Here is a 19,847-nt window from a genome sequence, read left to right as displayed (position 1 = left end):
CAAATGCTTTGGTACTCTCGGTTACAGTAGCAGCAACTATACGACCGTCAACAGTGTGTCCATATTCGAATTCACTTAACTCCAAGGTAATGCACTCGTGACTACACAGAACACTGTTTTGCCCACAACTGACACTTTAAACGTGTTGAGGACATTGCAAAGGTGTCTTTTTTTGTCGGTTACAGCACTGCAAGCTGCTAGCATCTGCATTTATGTTCAGGCATGCATTCTCATAGTGTTTCCGTATTTTTGTCCAACTCTTGTACATCTCCGTTTCAGAGACAAAGGACCTGTTTTCTGCAGTTCCATATAAAGTAGCAAAATTATAAACAAATTATGATTGTATTTTCAGATGTAATAACATAAATTTTGTGGTGCTTACATAAATATATTTATGTATTTTGGTTGTCACATTATAAATAAAATCCATCAAAGGAGCTCCTGAAGATATGCTATTACAAGGATAAAAAAACATATTTGAGTCCTGATGTAGTGTGAATGTACGTACCCTAGCATTCTGGTGAATTACGAAAGGTTTTTAAGTTTAATATTTTAGCCTTTATCTTGTACCAAAACAACTCATTGACCACCAATATAAATTTTTCATTCACATAATTTAAGCTCAAGCCTGAGGAGGTTAAGAAATGGTCTTACATGCAGGTAGTGCTCTGTAAAAGGAAGTGTCACCATGTTTTCGCTATAGTGGAAAATACCAGATTTCTGACATGTCCAGGTACACTATTCCTGTGATCGTCTATTGCAAAAAGGCCTTAAATTTTTTTACTGGTAGACTGTGTGAAACATAGGAAGCTTTGGAAAGTGTGGGGCTGCAAGTTGTTCATCATACTAATAATCATTAGTCATAGGAGGAAATTGGAATTCTTGTAAATATTGTTGGCCGTCTTTTACAAGAGACTAGTAACTATTTCTGTGGTCAGCCAGAAAGCAATGAAGAACCTACTGACTACAGTTCCCAGTCTGCAAGTCCACATTCTTGTCCAGACCACTCAAAGAAATATTTATATTCTCTATTTGCTCAGCGGAATCAGGACTATGATCATAAATGAAGATTTTGAGTTTTAATTGATACATATATTTGGTAAAGTTTCCCATGCACAACATGGTAATATTCATTATGTCCATACTGACAGTAAATCTCTCTATCCTAAACAGCACTATGAGCAGTTCAGAGGCAACCTCTATGGTAAGTTCCTACTAAATTGTCTTTCGCCCTGACTACTGACAATCAAAATACATGGTCGCCAAAAAAGTGAAAAATAATTGTCACCACTTGGCATGTGGATTTGTTAACATTATGGGCATCACACTAACAGTTACTTTTCTGAAATCTAAGTGATCCAGGATGGTGTGCAGTCCTCACAAGATCACTATATATTATTACTGAAAATAAGTGTTTTGTAGCAGCCTGTCTTGGACACCATCTGAGGCAGCGTGCACTCTGGCATTTGACTGATGCAGATCTTATGGTGGCTGGGTGTAAAGGGAAGCCTCATATTGCCTCTTGGGCTGTATGTATATATGTGGTGCAGCGGATGGCCAAGGGAACACCTGCTGTCATCCACCCTCTGCCCACGGTACCAGTCATTAAATGGGTGCTTTCTCAGACACACAATATTTAATAACAATGTTATGAATCAATTTAGAATCTTCATAATTTTTGAATGCATGTAGATAAGATGGTTAAAATCACAGAAAAAGTTGTAGCTTGTCTTCTGGAATTTTTAGAATGGAACTGACAGTAGAATGTGACCTCTGAACTACAACTTTAAGAGACCTTTTATTGGTTGTTATTAACATCAAAGCCCTAAAACTTGTTATAGCTATATGATTTAATAGGTCTCATCATGTGCTATAACCAAATCTTTCTAGCATTAATGTAACAGATACTTAATCTACTACAAATAAGGACGTTTTTTTCCAAATTTAGTTTTCAGTAAATTACTCAAAAACTATTAGAGGTAGCTTAATGGAGTCACGTAGTTATTATTTTTAGGATGAACTGAAGTGTCATACAAATTTTCACATTTCTAACTGTAATATTTAGCGCCTTCAATTTTTCTTAAAACTGTGGATTCTGACCAAAATATTGCTTTAAACACATTGAGACTTGTACCAGTTAATTTTGACATACATCTGCACATTATGACCAATTTCTGGCTTCCTGGCTTAATTATTTAGTTCCACTTATTTTGTATCTTAAAACGATGTATTTAGGTAAAAATATTGACCTAATCAGTCTGAGACTTGACAGTTTAAACATTATTACACTGAAGCATATGTTGACAAAGTCTGAAAAAGCAACTTTAACTTTTAATTTCACTCTTAATTATGGTGCAATGCTTGCGTGCTATGCACAGATGCGTTATGTTGACGTGGTGCTACTAGCAGTGAACTGGGGTAAATCCCAGCGCACTCGCTCGCCTCTGTATCTCTCAAATGATACAGTGCTTGGTTCACCACAAGAGCCTGTCTCTTGCTTGCCTATGGTACACAGCTACTGTGTTACCCATATTCTTTGTGCAGGTTTAATTTTCAACTTAAGTCTAATGTAGGCTGATCACTGAACACTGTAAGTGAAAAGAATTTATCTTCCTTCTCCACAGTCACAATCTCTTCTTTTTCCTGGCTGCACAGGGTTAGCTCGTTAATCTGGATTTTGCAATGTTAGTGGTAGAGCCTGGCCAGACGCCCATCCTGTCACCACATGTCCCTCTCCCCCCACTTCCTACCCCCCCCCCCCCCCCCCTCCCCTTCCAAAATCACTTGTACGCACCGGGATGGAATTTGTGTGCCCACCTGTCTGTAGCTAGTGTAATCCCGTGTGGAAAGTGTCTGAACTTTTTCGAAAAGTGTTTACAAATTGTGTAACCGAGGCTGGACGTGGGTACCAGCCAAGTATTCACTCACTATTAGTCAGATGTGGGAAACCTCCCAAAGACTACATCCGAGCTGGCCCACACACCGGTCCCCTTAGTTAATCCACCAGGCTCTCCAAATCCCAGAGGACGCACGTTAATGCGTTCCGAGTGAATACACAGAGCCCAACGTGCTGTCATTTATTACTATCGTGAATGGATTGTAGCAAATGAATTATCCAAAGTTTGAAACAAACAGAGTTCAAGATTACAGCTGAATAGGCCTACAAGCAGTTCACAGTATATGGTTTAAGTCTTAACCCCACAAAGACTCATATTATGCAGTTGCTAACAAGCAGTAATGACTTTTCAGCACCAGAAGTAAACATTAATGGTCATACATTAAATGAAACACAGTACATGAAATTCTTGCATAATGAGCTAAAATGGAATAAATGCACAGGTAAACTAATTGAGAAACTCAGTTCAGTGTTTTATCCCCTTAAAAGCATCTGTCATTGTGTTGATTTAAAGACAAGGGTGTTGGTTTGTTCTGCTTATTTTTATTTGCTGTTGTAATACAGTATTATTGAGTCAGTGCACCTAAAGTAAACAAAGAGTTCATTCAGCTGAAGTGACAATAAGAATGTCGTGTAAAGTAGATAATTGTACACCTTGTTAAAGTCTTTTTAAGGATCTTGAAATTCTTATACTCACTTCCCAGCACATTTTTTCCTTAATGATTTCTGTTGCTGATAATTAAAATTAATTGGAAATGAAATGTGATGTATGCAGTCACAGTACAAGACATTAAAATAATTTTCATGTAGACTTTGCCTCCTCAATCAGGATTCAGAATGAGTTATATACTGTAGCGGTAACATAGTCGACAAGCTCCTGCCTAACATAAAGCAAGAAGTTTGGAATCCCTATCAGTTCAAAAGAAAATTGAAAAACATGTCTCATTAGCCATTCTTTCTACAAATTGTTTATCTAGAACCAGGGGTGGAAAAGTTATGTAAGCTATGTGGCAAGTAGCAGTGCTTGTTATAAATCTATATAACAAATAATAATGTTTTTTTTTTTTTTTGGGGGGGGGGGGGGGGGGGGGGGAAGAATGATACACCTGGAGAGTAATGAACCTAGGAACACAAAGTGTTTTTGGTTGATACTTCAGTCTAGTGGTTGATATCGGAATCACACGAACAAATGCGCTCTAGAGATTCCCGAGAGCAGTTTATGCAATTTTCTACACTTTTTGTTGTTTCTGGACACAGAATTGTGTTTTGTGCAGTGTTTGTAAATACTTCTAGTGCTACACATTTAAGTTCTGTGTAACATATTAAAGCTACTTGAAATACATTGCTGATTTTTCAGATACAGAATTTAATGAAGAGGACTCAATATTTATAGATGAAAGAAAAATATTTTCTTTGAAAAAGGCAGTTGTAATTAAATAAATATTAAGCTTCTGTAAATTGGGACTACTTTGCCCCGGCAGTGGGGGGGGGGGGGGGGGGGTAACTTTGCTCCAGCTTTGAAATAAGATTCAGTCCTGCCTAGGACCTATTCTAATAAACATTTCGGAATAGTTTTGCTTCTGCCCAATAATTGACATCTTACACTAGCTCATATGTTTGAGTTATTCTGTTACTTGCTACCTTGGATATTTTCTGCTAAATAGATATGTACTGCTAAATTTTTGAGGTCGTTTTTCTCAAGCAAAAGTGTGTTTTTGCTACGAGAAAGTTGCTTTAACAGAAGGCAAATGCCATTTGTTTATGTGTACAAATGAGTTATTCTCTAAAATGTTTTCACAAAATTGCAATTGACACATTGTTTTTCACTGTATGATCAAAAGCAGTTCTGATGGTTATTTTCTGAGAAAACTGGGGCAACTTTGCACCTCTGACAAAGTGGCTCAAAATATTTCTGTTACTTTGTTTTGGATCTAATTAAGTTTGGTATGCATCTTATTGTGCTGAAAATGAGTGCTACTAAGAGAGTAATGTTGTTATAGTATGGTATGAGTGTGAATGGATGTTAGGAACTCACCAGTATGCAGATTACAATACTGAAAATCAGAAAGAATGCCAGCAATCCATAAGAAATGGAACATGTGTTTGAAATATCACAAAATGCTTCTAAACCAGTGCCAGGTACTAGTAAAGAATGTGAGAAGGGACCAATCCAGACAGAGCTTGATTGTTCTAGTGAACATGGCTTATTAGAAGAACAAATTCTTGATGAAGGTTCAGATGAAGATTGTAAATTATACAGAAGAAATCAAAGGGAGTTGTTAGCAACATCCTCAGAGAATGAAGAGTGTCTCTCTCTCTCTCTCTCTCTCTCTCTCTCTCTCTCTCTATTCCACATGGGAAAAATATATCTAAAAACAAAGATGATGTGACTTACCAAACGAAAGCGCTGGCAGGTCGATAGACACACAAACAAACACAAACATACACACAAAATTCAAGCTTTCACAACAAACTGTTGCCTCATCAGGAAAGAGGGAAGGAGAGGGAAAGACGAAAGGATGTGGGTTTTAAGGGAGAGGGTAAGGAGTCATTCCAATCCCGGGAGCGGAAAGACTTACCTTAGGGGGAAAAAAGGATGGGTATACACTCGCATACACACACATGTCCATCCACACATATACAGACACAAGCAGACATATTTAAAGACAAAGAGTTTGGGCAGAGATGTCAGTTGAGGTGGAAGTGCAGAAGCAAAGATGTTGTTAAATGACAGGTGAGGTATGAGTGGCGGCAACTTGAAATTAGCGGAGATTGAGGCCTGGTGGGTAACGGGAAGAGAGGATATATTGAAGAGCAAGTTGCCATCTCCGGAGTTCGGATAGGTTGGTGTTGGTGGGAAGTATCCAGATAACCCGGATGGCGTAACACTGTGCCAAGATGTGCTGGCTGTGCACCGAGGCATGTTTAGCCACAGGGTGATCCTCATTACCAACAAACACTGTCTGCCTGTGTCCATTCATGCGAATGGACAGTTTGTTGCTGGTCATTCCCACATAGAATACGTCACAGTGTAGGCAGGTCAGTTGGTAAATCACATGGGTGCTTTCACATGTGGCTCTGCCTTTGATCGTGTACACCTTCCGGGTTACAGGACTGGAGTAGCTGGTGGTGGTAGGGTGCATGGGACAGGTTTTACACCGCGGACGGTTACAAGGATAGGAGCCAGAGGGTAGGGAAGGTGGTTTGGGGATTTCATAGGGATGAACTAACAGGTTACGAAGGTCAGGTGGACGGCGGAAAGACACTCTTGGTGGAGTGGGGAGGATTTCATGAAGGATGGATCTCATTTCTCATTTGAACGTAACTAGTACAGCCATTGCTACTATTTCCACTTTCCTGAGATGATTGCACTAGGATACGAAATGCCATTCTGAACTGTAGAGAAGTCGTATGAAAACTATTGCAGCTGTAAACAACTTAGTTCATCCTAAATTCACTTTTGTTACAAATTACAAATTACAAAAACCGTTAGGGAGTACTCGTATATGTGATGTGACCAAAAAGCAATCAAAAACTTTTTTATCTTGTTGGTACACATATTCCTGATGTATGTTTGCATTTTCAGCTGTTGCGATTATCAAGTTTTTTAGTTATTTTATTTGGTCTTCAGCAATATAACACTATTTAGCCACAGACAGGTGCAATAACTATGATACAAATCTGTCTTCTAGACAACATTTTAGTCAACATAGACACTTTAGAAAATACACTTCATTTGTAATTGACCATATAGGAAAAATGGTCATTACTCACTTTTGTACATGTTTGGTCAATTTTTCATATCACTCCTTAAAACAAATCTTGTGAAACCTTGAAACACCACACAATCTTTGCTTATTAGTTGGCTAATAATATGTAAGGGGACTGGAATCCCATGATGTCCTAGTTCAGAGAGGGATTTATCTCTATGTCGATCATACTTTCGGCAAGCAAAGATTAGATGATTAACATCCCCCTTATCTCGGTCATTGCAATCACAGGTGTCCTAAGTCCTGAGAGGAAGGTGAAAAAGATGAGCAGAAAAGCTTCTCTGATTGAAACTCATTCTTGTAATTGTGGAGATAACTCTTCTGTGTATAGACATATTTCAAAACCAAGGTAATCTTATTGGGTTGTATCCATTTACACTATTTGCCATATCATTCCTCTTTGCACTGGGATCTGGTTTCCATTTCTATGTCTGAAGAATGTATCTGAATATTTGAGAAGGTTCCAGAGATCGCTTCCTTTTCCAGCTGGTTCACAAATTTATTGCATGAAATACCACTATGACTTCTAATCCAAAGCGGCAAAGTATACTTTTTAAGTTGACAGCATACTGATATTTTGTGGCTTATGTCTATGATCAGTTTACTACTCTGCTTGTCCCAATTTCCTTTCTCTATGACACTAAGAACTCTTTTGAGTCCAAGATAATTAGGATCATTTTGTAATTTTAAGCTACTCAGAACTTGATGGCCTTCATGATTGCTAATGTTTCTTCCATATAGGTAGTAGCTGATGAGGGAAGCTTGTAATGTTCACAGTGACCCATTTGTGGACATAAGATAGCACACCCAACCTTACCTTCTACTGCAATTTGTGATCCGTAACTGTAAATCTGGAGAGCACTGCTCCATGTTTCGTGGAGGGACACTCTTGCTATCACATTTTAGTTTCTGCCATAGCAGTTACCAAATTGCAAATAAAGCAATGGAGCAGGGCATGAGCACACTCTAAAAGACCACTGATACTTAGGAAGTCTTCTTGATTTCGTAATTCTTGTGGAGTGGTTTTTCAACTTCTAAAACAGTCTGATAGAATCAGTTATTCAAAATAGTATGTAGCCTATCACATTTATTGATTGATGAGTGAGATGTGAGTGGCAACCTTTCCATTATACCGGGTGGTCCATTGATAGTGACCAGGCCAAATATCTCACAAAATAAGTGCCAAACGAAAAAACTACAAAGAACAAAATTTGTCTAGCTAGAAGGGGGAAACCAGATGGCGCTATGGTTAGCCCACTACATGGCACTGCTATAGGTCAAATGGATATCAACTGCGTTTTTTTTAAATAGGAACCCCCATTTTTTATTACATATTCGTGTAGTACGTAAAGAATTATGAATGTTTTAGTTGGACCACTTTTTTCACTTTGTGATAGATGGTGCTGTAATAGTCACAAACGTATTGCTCACAATTTTAGATGAACAGTTGGTAACAGGTAGGATTTTAAATTAAAATACAGAACATAGGGATGTTTGAACGTTCGGTTGTTCCAATATGATACATGTACCTTTGTGAACTTATCACTTCTGAGAATGCATGCTGTTACATCATGATTACCTGTAAATACCACATTAATGCAATAAATGCTCAAAATGATGTCTGTCAACCTCAATGCATTTGGCAATACGTGTAACAACATTCCTCTCAACGACGAGTAGCTCGCTTTCCGTAATGTTCGCACATGCATTGACAATGCACTGACGCATGTTGTCAGGCATTGTCGGTGGATCACAGTAGCAAATATCCTTCAACTTTCTCCACAGAAAGAAATCTGGGGACGTCAGATTCGGTGAACGTGCAGGCCACGGTATGGTGCTTCGATGACCAATCCACCTGTCATGAAATATGCTATTCAATACCGCTTCAACAGCACACATGCTGTATGTCAGACATCAATCATGTTGGAAGTACATCGCCATTCTGTCATGCAGTGAAACATCTTGAGTAACATCGGTAGAACATTACGTAGAAAATCAGCATGCATTCCACCATTTGGATTGCCATCGATAAAATATGGGCCAATTATCCTTCCTCCCATAATGCCGCACCATACATTAACCGGCCAAGGTTGCTGATGTTCCACTTGTCGCAGCCATGGTGGGGTTTTCCGTTGCCCAATAGTGTATATTATGCCGGTGTGTGTTACCGCTGTTGGTGAATGACGTTTCGCCGCCAAATAGAACGAGTGCAAAAAATCTGTCATTGTCCCGTAATTTCTCTCATGCCCAGTGGCAGAACTGTACACGACATTCAAAGTCATTGCCATGCAATTCCTGGTGCATAGAAACATGGTACGGGTGCAATCAATGTTGATGTAACATTCTCAACACCGACGTTTTTGAGATTCCCGATTCTCATGCAATTTGTCTGCTACTGATGTGCGGATTAGCCGCGACAGCAGCTAAAACACCTACTCGGGCATCATCATTTGTTGCAGGTCGTGGTTGATGTTTCACATGTGGCTGAACACATCCTCTTTCCTTAAATAACATAACTATCCAGTGAACGGTCCAGAAAATTGGATGGTGTCATCAAGGATACTGAGCAGCATACATAGGACACACCCGTTGGGCATTTTGATCACAATAGCCATACATCAACACAATATCGACCTTTTCTGCAATTGGTAAGTGGTCCATTTTAACACAGGTAATGTATCACGAAGCAAATACCGTCTGCACTGGCGGAATGTTATGTGATACCATATACTTATACGTTTGTGACTATCACAATGCCATCTATCACAAAGTGAAAAAAGTGATCCAACTAAAACATTCATATTTCTTTACGTACTACACGAATATGTAATAAAAAATGGAGGTTCCTATTTAAAAAAACGCAGTTGATATCCGTTTGACCTATGGTAGTGCCATCTAGCGGGCCAACGATAGTGCCATCAGGTTCCCCCCTTCAAGCTAGATGAGTTTCGTTCTTTGTAGTTTTTTCGTTTGATGCTTATTTTGTGAGATATTTGACCCGGTCACTATCAATGGACCACCCTGTATACTTGTTAGCAGACCATTGGCACCTAAGGTGTAAATGCATTTCCAGTGCTTCTACTAAGCATGTGTTGGTAGCAGTTGATCTCATTGCTCCTAAACAAGTCCAGATGCAGCCATACTGAAATGTCTCTAACATACGGAGATACTTGATACTGGCATTCCCATATACTGGGCAACCATACTAAATCCTAAACCTAATTGAAGCTTGAGACAATGTTAACAAAACATTGGGGCTTGCATCCCACCATACTCTTGTTAGAGACCTAATGATGTTCATGACTGGAAGGCAAGTATCAATAATGGACTTAATGTGAGAAATCCAACAGAGTCTGGAATCAAATCACATTCCCAAAAGATCTGGCTTAGGGTTTAACAGGAAATGTATAGCTCTTTGTATACATTTTACTATAGTACACTTGGCGTCTTGAAAATATAATAACTGAGGACTTTTAAGAAGAGATTTCAAGGTCATTAGGGTGTAACCAATCATCCAGTTCTAAAACTGCCTCATTCAGATTGCTGACTGCAGAATCCTCCATGGATCCAGATGCGAATAGACATATATCAACTGCATACTGCAGAATATAAATGTTAAGAGGAATAATGTTTTCTAGGTTCCCAGAGTAAATAATGTGAGGGAATATGGTATAGTTGTAGGTAAACAACTAGAATTCTCTCAAATACAGATTTATTCACACTTAGCGTCTACACAGATACAAATCCGGAGGCTAACTGCCGTTAGCGTCCAACATGCTCTCCAAAGCTCTCTCCTCAAAGATAGCACACTTATGCACAGAACAAATATCGATTTTTATGGTGCTCTACGCCACATAGCCCCCCCCCCCCCCCCCCCCCCCCCCGTGCAGTATGGAGTACATCCCTGTGAATGGGGGGGGCGGGGTGAGAAGTCAGGAAGGTAACGCACAGTTCTTCTGCGTCAGGCGGAAGCGGTCGACTGGTAGGAGACCGGGGGGTGAAGCCCGGTACGTCGACGGTGAAGTCAGCAAGCGACGCCGGCAGCTGAAGACGACATCCCATCCTGGAGTGGAGGTGTAGCACTTCTTCGTCAGCCGGCAGACGGAGAATCACCTTGCCAGAAGGCCTAACAAAGGCACGCAAATTGCCACACGCAGCACTTCTGCTCAATTTAAAGCGGCGCACCACACGAGATTCTGCACTTCCTCCCTCAATATTGTCACACGCGAGTACCACACACACTGTATCGCCATCTACGACGACAGATAATTTATGTATGTCATCAGGGTGCACATGTGTTGTGAATTCTTGGATGGCACCTGTACGAGCAATGGTAGGGAGGCAGGGAGGTGTGGGAAAGCCATGGCAGGGGGAAGCATCTGCTAAGAGGGGGGTGGCAGGTGCACTGGACTGCGCAGGAGACAACCTCGGGCGATCAGCTGACAGACGAGGGAGCGTGACCGAAGGCAACGAGGAACCAGCGTGGGTTGAACAGCGTGACAAAGAGCTGTCACACGAAGATGGTAACACAATGGTAGAATCCGAGTGGTTGGCAGTGCGACTGCGAGGGCTGTGAGGAGTGAAGCCCCGAAAAGATTGGCCACTCGAATTAGATGAACGCGGAGAAGGAGCAGTGCTCGCCAGAGAAACACGCTGTGGAAAATCAATACCCAAATGCATGGTGTGGGAAGATGGATGGCCGCTCGAAGCAGGAGTGGGAGAAATAGGGGCAGAATCAGGGAGGTTCACCTGAGGCTCAATGAAAGCTGGTTTCACTCGGTTGAGTGAGACCGTGGTTACAGAGTCTTTTATGAGGAGATCCATGTTATTCTCAGAGCGTTTGACGACCTTGTAAGAACCTGTGTAGGGCGACTGAAGCGGGGCTTTGACTGAGTCGTCTCTGAGAAACACACAGTCACAAGAGTCTAGCGTGCGCGGTACGTACACATGCGGAGGTGTATGAGCAGCCAGAGGTGGCGGCTGAATTTTGCTGCAGTGCAAGCGCACCCGCTCGAGAAGTGAAGGGAGTTCAGAGGGCCGTGGAAGTGGGGTCGGAGTGACTAATTCTCCAGGAAAAACCAGAGGTTGGCCATATACAAACTCGGCTACCTTTGAGGTCTTCCTTGAAAGTCGCACGAAGGCCAAGAAGCACGAAGGGCAGTGCCTCTGTCCATAGTGAGTCATGGCAACACAGGGCAGACTTTGCTTTGGGGATGGTATGCAGAAGTATGAATTTTGACAATACCACACATTTTACGTAAGTCAAAGACAACTGAAGACTCGAATTGTCGCCCCTGGTCAGTGGTGAGGTAAACAGGTGAGCCAAATCTAGAGATCCACGAATCTAAGAATGCTCGACTTACTGTCTCGGAGGTAATGTTCGGAATAGGCACAGCCTCAGCCCACCGAGTCATCCTGTCAATAGCTGTAAACAAGTAACGGAAACCCTCGGAGGGGGGCAAAGGGCCTACGAGGTCGACATGAACGTGGTGAAACCGGCCTGGCGGTTGGGCAAAACAGCCAAGGGGTGGAGAAGTGCGCCTGGAAACTTTGTTCTGTTGACACACCATGCATGCCCTTGCCCAAGACTGACAGTCACGGCGCATGTCTCTCCAGACAAACCGTTCAGCTACCAGGCAGGTGGAAGCTTTGACACCGGGATGTGCTAGTGTGTGTAGTTTGTCAAAGACCTGGCGTTGAAGGGGCTTAGGAATGAATGGCCCCAACGTACCAGTCGATTCATCACACCACACTAAGTCAGATATGCCAGGGAAAGTAGAGCGTACCGGTTGGAGAGAGGAGCTGTGGTCTGAAATTAACTGCATGGTATCGGGGTCTGCCGATTGCAACCGAGGTAGGTCCGTTAAGTCAATTAAGGTTGTGACAGCACCAACACGCGAGAGAAAATCAGCGACCACATTGTCCACTCCTCGGATGTAGCGAATGTCATTTGTAAATTGCAAGATGTAATCGATGTGACGAAAGCGTCGTGGGGGCGGATCAGCCGCAGGATTTTTTATGGCAGGAACCAACGGCTTGTGATCAGTGAGCACATAGAAATCTCGTCCCTCAACATCAGTTCTGAAGTGTCTCATGGCCTCGTAAACTGCAAGTAGTTCTCTGTCGAATGCTGAGTATTTCTTCTGCGCGTTGTTTAGCTTTTTTGAGAAAAACTGCAGGGGGGTCGTAACATGACTCAGTACTGCGCCGATAGCATTGTCACTAGCGTCAGTAGTGATAAACATTGTGGCGTCTGCCCGTGGGTGAGCAATAGTGACAGCGGAGGCCAACAGCTGTTTGAGTTCATTAAATGCCTTGTCCATGTCTGGTGTCCATGGTACCTGGCGGGTGCCAGAAGTTTGTTGGCCAGCGAGAGCCTGCACCGCAGAAGCGGCTGGCAAATGTTTCCGGTAATAATTAACTGTTCCGATGAACCTGCATAATTCCCTGTAGGTCTGAGGGCGTAGCATCTCGAGAACAGGCTTGATCTTGTCCTGTGGTGGTGTCAGACCGTCCGATGACACAACATAAACTTAGGAATGTGACGGATGACTGGTGCAATTGAGTCTTTTTATTGTTCAGTTCAATACCAGTGGCTGCTAAAATATCTGTCACGACTTGAACATGCTCCTCACTCTGTTCTAAAGTAGAAGCAAAAACCAATATGTCGTCCGTGTATACGAAACAAAAGTCTAGATGGGATAAAGTTTGATTGATGAAACGCTGCCACGTTTGGGGTGCATTTTTCAACCCAAAACGGCATAAATTTGCATTGGAACAGCCCGAAGGGAGTGGTTATGGCAGTCTTTCCAATTTCCTCCGGAGCCATAGGAATCTGATGAAATGCGTGCTTACAGTCCAAAACAGAGAAGTACTTTGCACCTGCGAGCGCATGATTGAAGTCTGCGATGTGTGGGACCGGATATTTATCAATGATGGTGCGGGCATTTAAACGCCTGTAGTCTCCGACCATACGCCAAGTACCGTCTTTCTTTTGGTCAAACAGGATAAGACTAGCCCAGCAACCGGAAGAAGGTTCAATTATTCCCTTTTGTAACAGATCGTCCAATTGTTCTTTTGCAATTTTCATAAATTCCGGCTTGAGGCAGCGTGGACGTTGCGATATGGGTGGCCCATCGGTTAGACGTAACCAATGAACTGTGCCGTTAGTGACTACTGCAATACGTGGCGCGGCACGATAGTCAGATCTCCGTGAAGCGGAGCAGGCAGTGGCGGACGGGCCAAGCTGTGGCGCTGAGGGCACGGAAGTACAGGTGTGCCACCCGCTCGTAGGCTGTGTAAAGGCCGCACACGTGTTAACATGGGCGAGGTTGGTACACTGGTTCTTGGTAGCGGGCCGTGCCTCTACGAGCGCTGTAGGCACGAGTGGGCGTGGCCGGACAGCAGATGGCCGTAGTTCATTGCCACGAGCTTGGCAAGTTAATTGTCCCTTCGGAATGCAAGGAGCATGAGCACTCGGGCATACGCTATCATTACAAAAGGGGGTGCTGACACAGTTTACAGAGTTCACAACATTGTCGTTAACGTGCGCGGGCACGGGAACACCAGATTGGCACGGACTGACCTCGTCTGTAGCCGACAAGTCATCTTCTTGTAGTGCCGTGAGGCGTTGTCGTGTGGGGCCAACTCGTGGTGTATGTCGCGGAGATGCAGCAGCATTTCCGTATGTTCCATCCACAACTTAGAAGCCTTGGCGCACTCCACTAGCCACTTGTTTGTCCAAGATTGCAGCTCCAAGGATAGGTTTACACGCTTCTTAGCACAGCACACACGTTTGGTGTTAGCCGAACTGTCACTCAACGAAGCGAAAGGAATATGTTTGTTAAGGGAGGGGTAAAACATGGTATTTTGCACAAAATCTAGTGACAACTGATAGTGCTTGAGGAAATCAATTCCGAGAATAGGTTCTTCAATTGTTGACACTAGAAACGTCCACTCCAGCTTGCACTCGGGCGAAAGTTTCACTGCATACAAAGTGGAACCCGAACACTGTAGGGTAGACAAGTTCACTGCAGGAAGTACTGTTTTGTGTGGTTGCACTTTATTGGTTGCTAGGCGAACCGGCAGCAAAGAGACGTCTGCGCCAGTGTCTACCAGAAAACATACACCTGATCGTAAATCGCGAACATAGACTCGACCACACTTACTGTTGTTGTCCGAAACGGAGTGCAACGTGGGATGGTGCTCGTTGTTTACATCGCAGGAGGTGGCACCGTAGCCTACATGTGGTTGGAGTTTGGGTAAGAACACGGTGAGTGGCATTTGCGAGCTTGCCCCCCGAATCTCGCGTGGAAGAAACAGTAAGGTTGGGCGGGCCTGTGCCCTTGTGGGTAGTTGCTAGGTGACGGAGTATGTGCCCCAGAGTCTTCCACAGAGGACGATGCACTGTCGTTGCGAGGAGTTGAAGGTGCAGGCAGGGCGGCTAGTTTAAAAAACTTATTATCAGCAGCACCGGACAAGGGCGTGGCATCAGAAAGCGTCTTAGTGCGGTCACGTCCAGAATGCAGTGCACGGAGCTCACGTTGCCTGGCAGAGTATGCTCTGTCGGCGGCGCGTAAACATTCATTTACTGGCCTATCTTCATACGCAGAGATTGCAGTCTGGACAGGCAAAGGCAGCTTTTCAGTCCAGATTTCTGTGAGGTGTCATCAGACATAACTTGCTCATCGATGAGGAGACGGATGCACTGCCACAGCTGGGACGGAGACCTGTCGCCGAGACGCTCTTCGTAGATGAGCTGTCGCACATTTTCTCTCCTGGTTTTAGAGACGTGCTCCAGTATCGTTTGTTTCGCCACAGCATACTTCCCTGCTAGGGGGGGTGCTTTGACCAGATCATAAATTAAATCGACGCGGTCGTGAAGATGGTTCATCAGGCAGGTGAAGCGTGCGTCGTTGTCCAAAGCACAGACATTGAATGTTTGCTCAACCAGGTTAAACCAGAACTCCGGGTGAGCGGGTTTGAAGTCTGGTAATTTCGGCAGATTCGGCACTGCAATCACTGCGGAGGTGCGCCTATTACTTCGGACGGAAGTAGAGCGTGAAGAAGATTGTGAGTCCAGATTATTGGCGTCCCGTAATGCGGGAATCGCGAAATTCACTTGATGCTGGGGGGGGCGGCTGAGAAGCGACGGACGCTCGAATGGTGTGGGGATTGTAGCCAAAATGTGCATTCTCATTGACGTGGTAGTTCGGAGAGAAGCCACAAGTGCTCAAGTACGCCGGTGAATGTCCATTATGAACACAGTATTCACTCGACTGTGAGTGGTGGGGCTGGTTGTAGATGTCGGAGTAATTACTATCCATCACAGAATTGTTGACCTGATTAGAAGCAACACAAGGATCCCACACACGTCCACTAGGAAGCACACTCGGTTTGATATTTGCTGTTTGGCGAGCATTGAACACCTGTTGACTAGCCGGCACGGAAGGATACACACGTGGTGGGAACTGATTTGAGTTTGAATTTACTACTGGATTTTCCAAAGTAGCAAAACCTCGCTCGACGCCACGAGCTGTATTGAATTGTGTGTTCGACACAGGAGTAGAAATGTTCCGACCAACACTCTGTGGAGAACACATGGGAAGGTCCAGGCTAACAAAGCCAGAGTCCACGACCGTTGGTGGTTGGAAGAAACTGCCGGCACTCGATGAATTCCACTGCATGTTCTGGCTGAAGGATTCCGAAGATTCTTGCAGCATGTCCACTACGATGGCAGGAGTGCTGGAGAGATGTTGCTGGAATCCGGGCGGCGGTGAATGCTGAAAGGCCATTGTCTGGAGCTGAACAAAGGCCCTCGCGATCGCGGAGAAACCCGACGCGGTAGGTGCGTAAATAACCTTCAGGCGGTAACTCGGACACGTATTACACAAAAACGGGGTCACCAGTGAGGGAATATGGTATAGTTGTAGGTAAACAACTAGAATTCTCTCATATACAGATTTATTAACACTTAGCGTCTACACAGTACACAGATACAAGTCCGGAGGCTAACTGCCGTTAGCGTCCAACATGCTCTCCAAAGCCCTCTCCTCAAAGATAGCACACTTATGCACAGAACAAATATCGATTTTTATGGCACTCTACGTCACAAATGTATAATAAGTGGCTAAGGATAGCACACTGGGGTAAGCCTCTGGAAAGAATCATAGGTCTCAAAAAGTGGTTTGATATTTCACATAGACTGATCTCTTCTCAAGGAAAGTATTAATGCCAGATATTGAACTGATAGGAAGACCAATTAGCATCAACTTTTCCAACAGAATGGAGACCTGAACACTGCCATTAGCTGATGTCACATCTAAGAATAATTATATTAAAAAACTTTTTTTATGAAACACAGATAGAATGTCTGTGCTGTACATTGTTAAGTTGTCCAGTGTTCCTCTGCCCTTGATTAAGCCATTTGGATTGAGGTAATAATTCATTAGTTTCCAGTCAAGCCTCAAGATGGTTCTTTCAAGAGTTTTCCCCACATAAGAAGACAAGGCAATTGATCTGTATGAGGTGTGATTTTTGGGATCTTTCCCATGTTTCAGATATAGGCATAATCATCTGTGTAGTCCATTCTTCCATAAGCTCCCGTCTTCCCCATAATTGATTGAATTTCCAAAGAACAAGATTGAAAGCCTCCATTAGAAGATTTTTATATCATCCCATAATGAATGTAGTCAATTCCTGGAGTAGTATTTCTAGAATTTTTCAATGCCAGTTCCAGCTTATGTCTGGAGAATGGACCTAATAGAGGATGACTGAGATCTGTTTCCTATGGAATAGCTATGGAGGTTTCAGACTGACAAGACGGAGGCGCTAATTTTGACACAAAGCCTTCCAACCATACAGTGTCCAAAACTGGAGATCCAACTGCATGAAGATGTTTTAGGGAGCAAGTTGTCCTCCAGACTTGTGATATGTTAAGAGTCTTTATTCAGTCCATTACTGTAGCTGATACAAGCCACCTTTCTCTTTTTCTTCAAGTATCTTCTGATGTTTGTGTCTATTCTTTTGAACTCCAGGAATCTATGCAGTGTCTGTTACCTACAATATATAGTTGGTGCTAATCTTCTTTTAGCCACAGCTTTTGAACATTCAGTATCCCACCAAGAAACACATGGTTTACCAGAGAATGATTCTGTTTACAGCTGGGGAACTGTATTGCAACCCGCTAGGTCAATGGCTGCTGTAAGAGCTGTGTCGGCTTCCTGTGATGTCCATGCTGGATGCATTTTCCCAATTATTTCCTGTGTAGTTTGTTGATATATTTTCCAGCAAACATCCTTTATTTTCCATGTGCTGTTTGAGTAACATCTCCTTCTCACATTTATATCAATGCCCAGTACTATTTTAATGGGGTAATGGTCTGATCCCACAGAATACTTTAAGGTCTCCAACTTAAAAATTTTGTGAAAAATTAGTGACACAAGACCCCAATCCACTGCAGATGGTCATCTATAAAGAGAAGGTAATATTGACAGGGATCCATGATTCAAAATGACCAAATCTAGATTGCCAACTGTACTAAAGAGGCGACAGGCTTCTTGATCATTGACAGCATTGCCCGACACACTGTGACGAGAGTTAGAATCCCCACAGTTAAGGAAGGTTCTATGAAGCTGAATAACCAATTGTTGCTGGACATTGCTACTGGTTACAGTCCTGGGAGCTTTATATATGGACACAATACAGAAGTTACCATCCAGTGCTTCTGTTTATGCAGTTGATACTTGAAATGTTAACTTGATAAAGCTGAAATGTATCACATTGTAACTAATGGTGCTCTTAATTAATAATGTTGCTCCTCCTTTACCATCTGGTCTATCTGATCTTACTAAATTGTATGCCTTGAAATGAACTGGCATTTGTGGTTTGAAACGCATTTCATGTCGAGCCACAGTGGAGATATTTTGTTTATTTAGTTCTTTCTCCTGTATAGCCTGTTCAAAACTACTGACCTAATATTCCACTGTAATATGTCAAGGGCTGTCCTGAAATGAGAAGATACTTCTTCCTGGTTCTGAACCATATTTTATTTCTTGGATAAGATTGAGAAAACTGTGTTATAACTTTCTGCTTGCTCTAAGTTGTCTGTATTGGAGTAGGTTAACTGCATTATTAAATTTAATATTCCTGATACTAGCTTCTCAATCAATGCAGAGTTCTTGTTCTCCCCTCCTAGAAGTTGTCCTCATGTGTCTGGCAGCTGGGGAGCACCAACACGATGACACGGAGTGTAAGGATTCTCTATAATGAAGGATGCAGGTAAATTTATATTTGCAAAGAGGAGGGCAGGAGCTGGCATAGGTTTTGTAAGCCTAGGTCTGCTACATTGGATTATTGTCATGAATCTGTGCTGAGTATTTTGTGGGAGAGGAAATTCCTTCTCCAAATCCAGGGTACTTTTACCTCAGTTTCCTGCCACTGGGGCATGCGGTCTGTGGTTAATATATTCTTCAGCTTCCTTGAAATAAATGTTGAGGACAGCTGAAGCTTTGTCAATATCTTGCTGTTTTAGATACAGGGTAACAATTATTGAACTAATCATAACATGTAAGCTTTCACGGCCAGCGTCTTCATTAATTAAAAGTTCCGGGCTGAATTGCCGTGGTCCATATATAAAACTGCTTCTTCTCTCTGACGTTTCGCTGCCTGCTGTGGGCAACATCTTCTGAGTCGGCGGCTGGCTGCTAGGCGCTGGAGGTTCCACTTATATAGAGCGCTTAGATGGTGCCACCACTCATCACGTGCGTTCGACTGCCATATCTTGTCTAGTTTTAATCCTTCTTCTTTTTTATTAAAATTATTTTCGTGCTTGTAGATTTCTATAGCTTCTCTATGCATGCGGGTATAATAATGTGATGTCCTAGCTATCATGTTTGTCTCACTAAATTTTGTTTTGTGATCACCGTCTTTGAAAACGTGTTCCGCTACAGCTGATTTGTCAATTTGTCCAAACTTGAAACTTGTCCAAAAATACACGACAACAACAACCGTCGACTGGAAAAGTTTTTCTTCCTTTTATTCATAACATCACAGACCGAATTGGGAAAGTTTTGGCCAAGTTTCAAGTGGAGACAATCTTTCAATTTACCAAGAAAATTAGTGAAAGTTTATCAGTGAAAGACACGACACCCTTTAGCTACCCCAGGTGTGTATAAAATTCC

Source organism: Schistocerca serialis, chromosome 11, assembly GCF_023864345.2.
Source record: "Schistocerca serialis cubense isolate TAMUIC-IGC-003099 chromosome 11, iqSchSeri2.2, whole genome shotgun sequence".
Lineage (NCBI taxonomy): Eukaryota > Metazoa > Arthropoda > Insecta > Orthoptera > Acrididae > Schistocerca > Schistocerca serialis.
Note: the sequence above shows the minus strand (reverse complement) of the source record.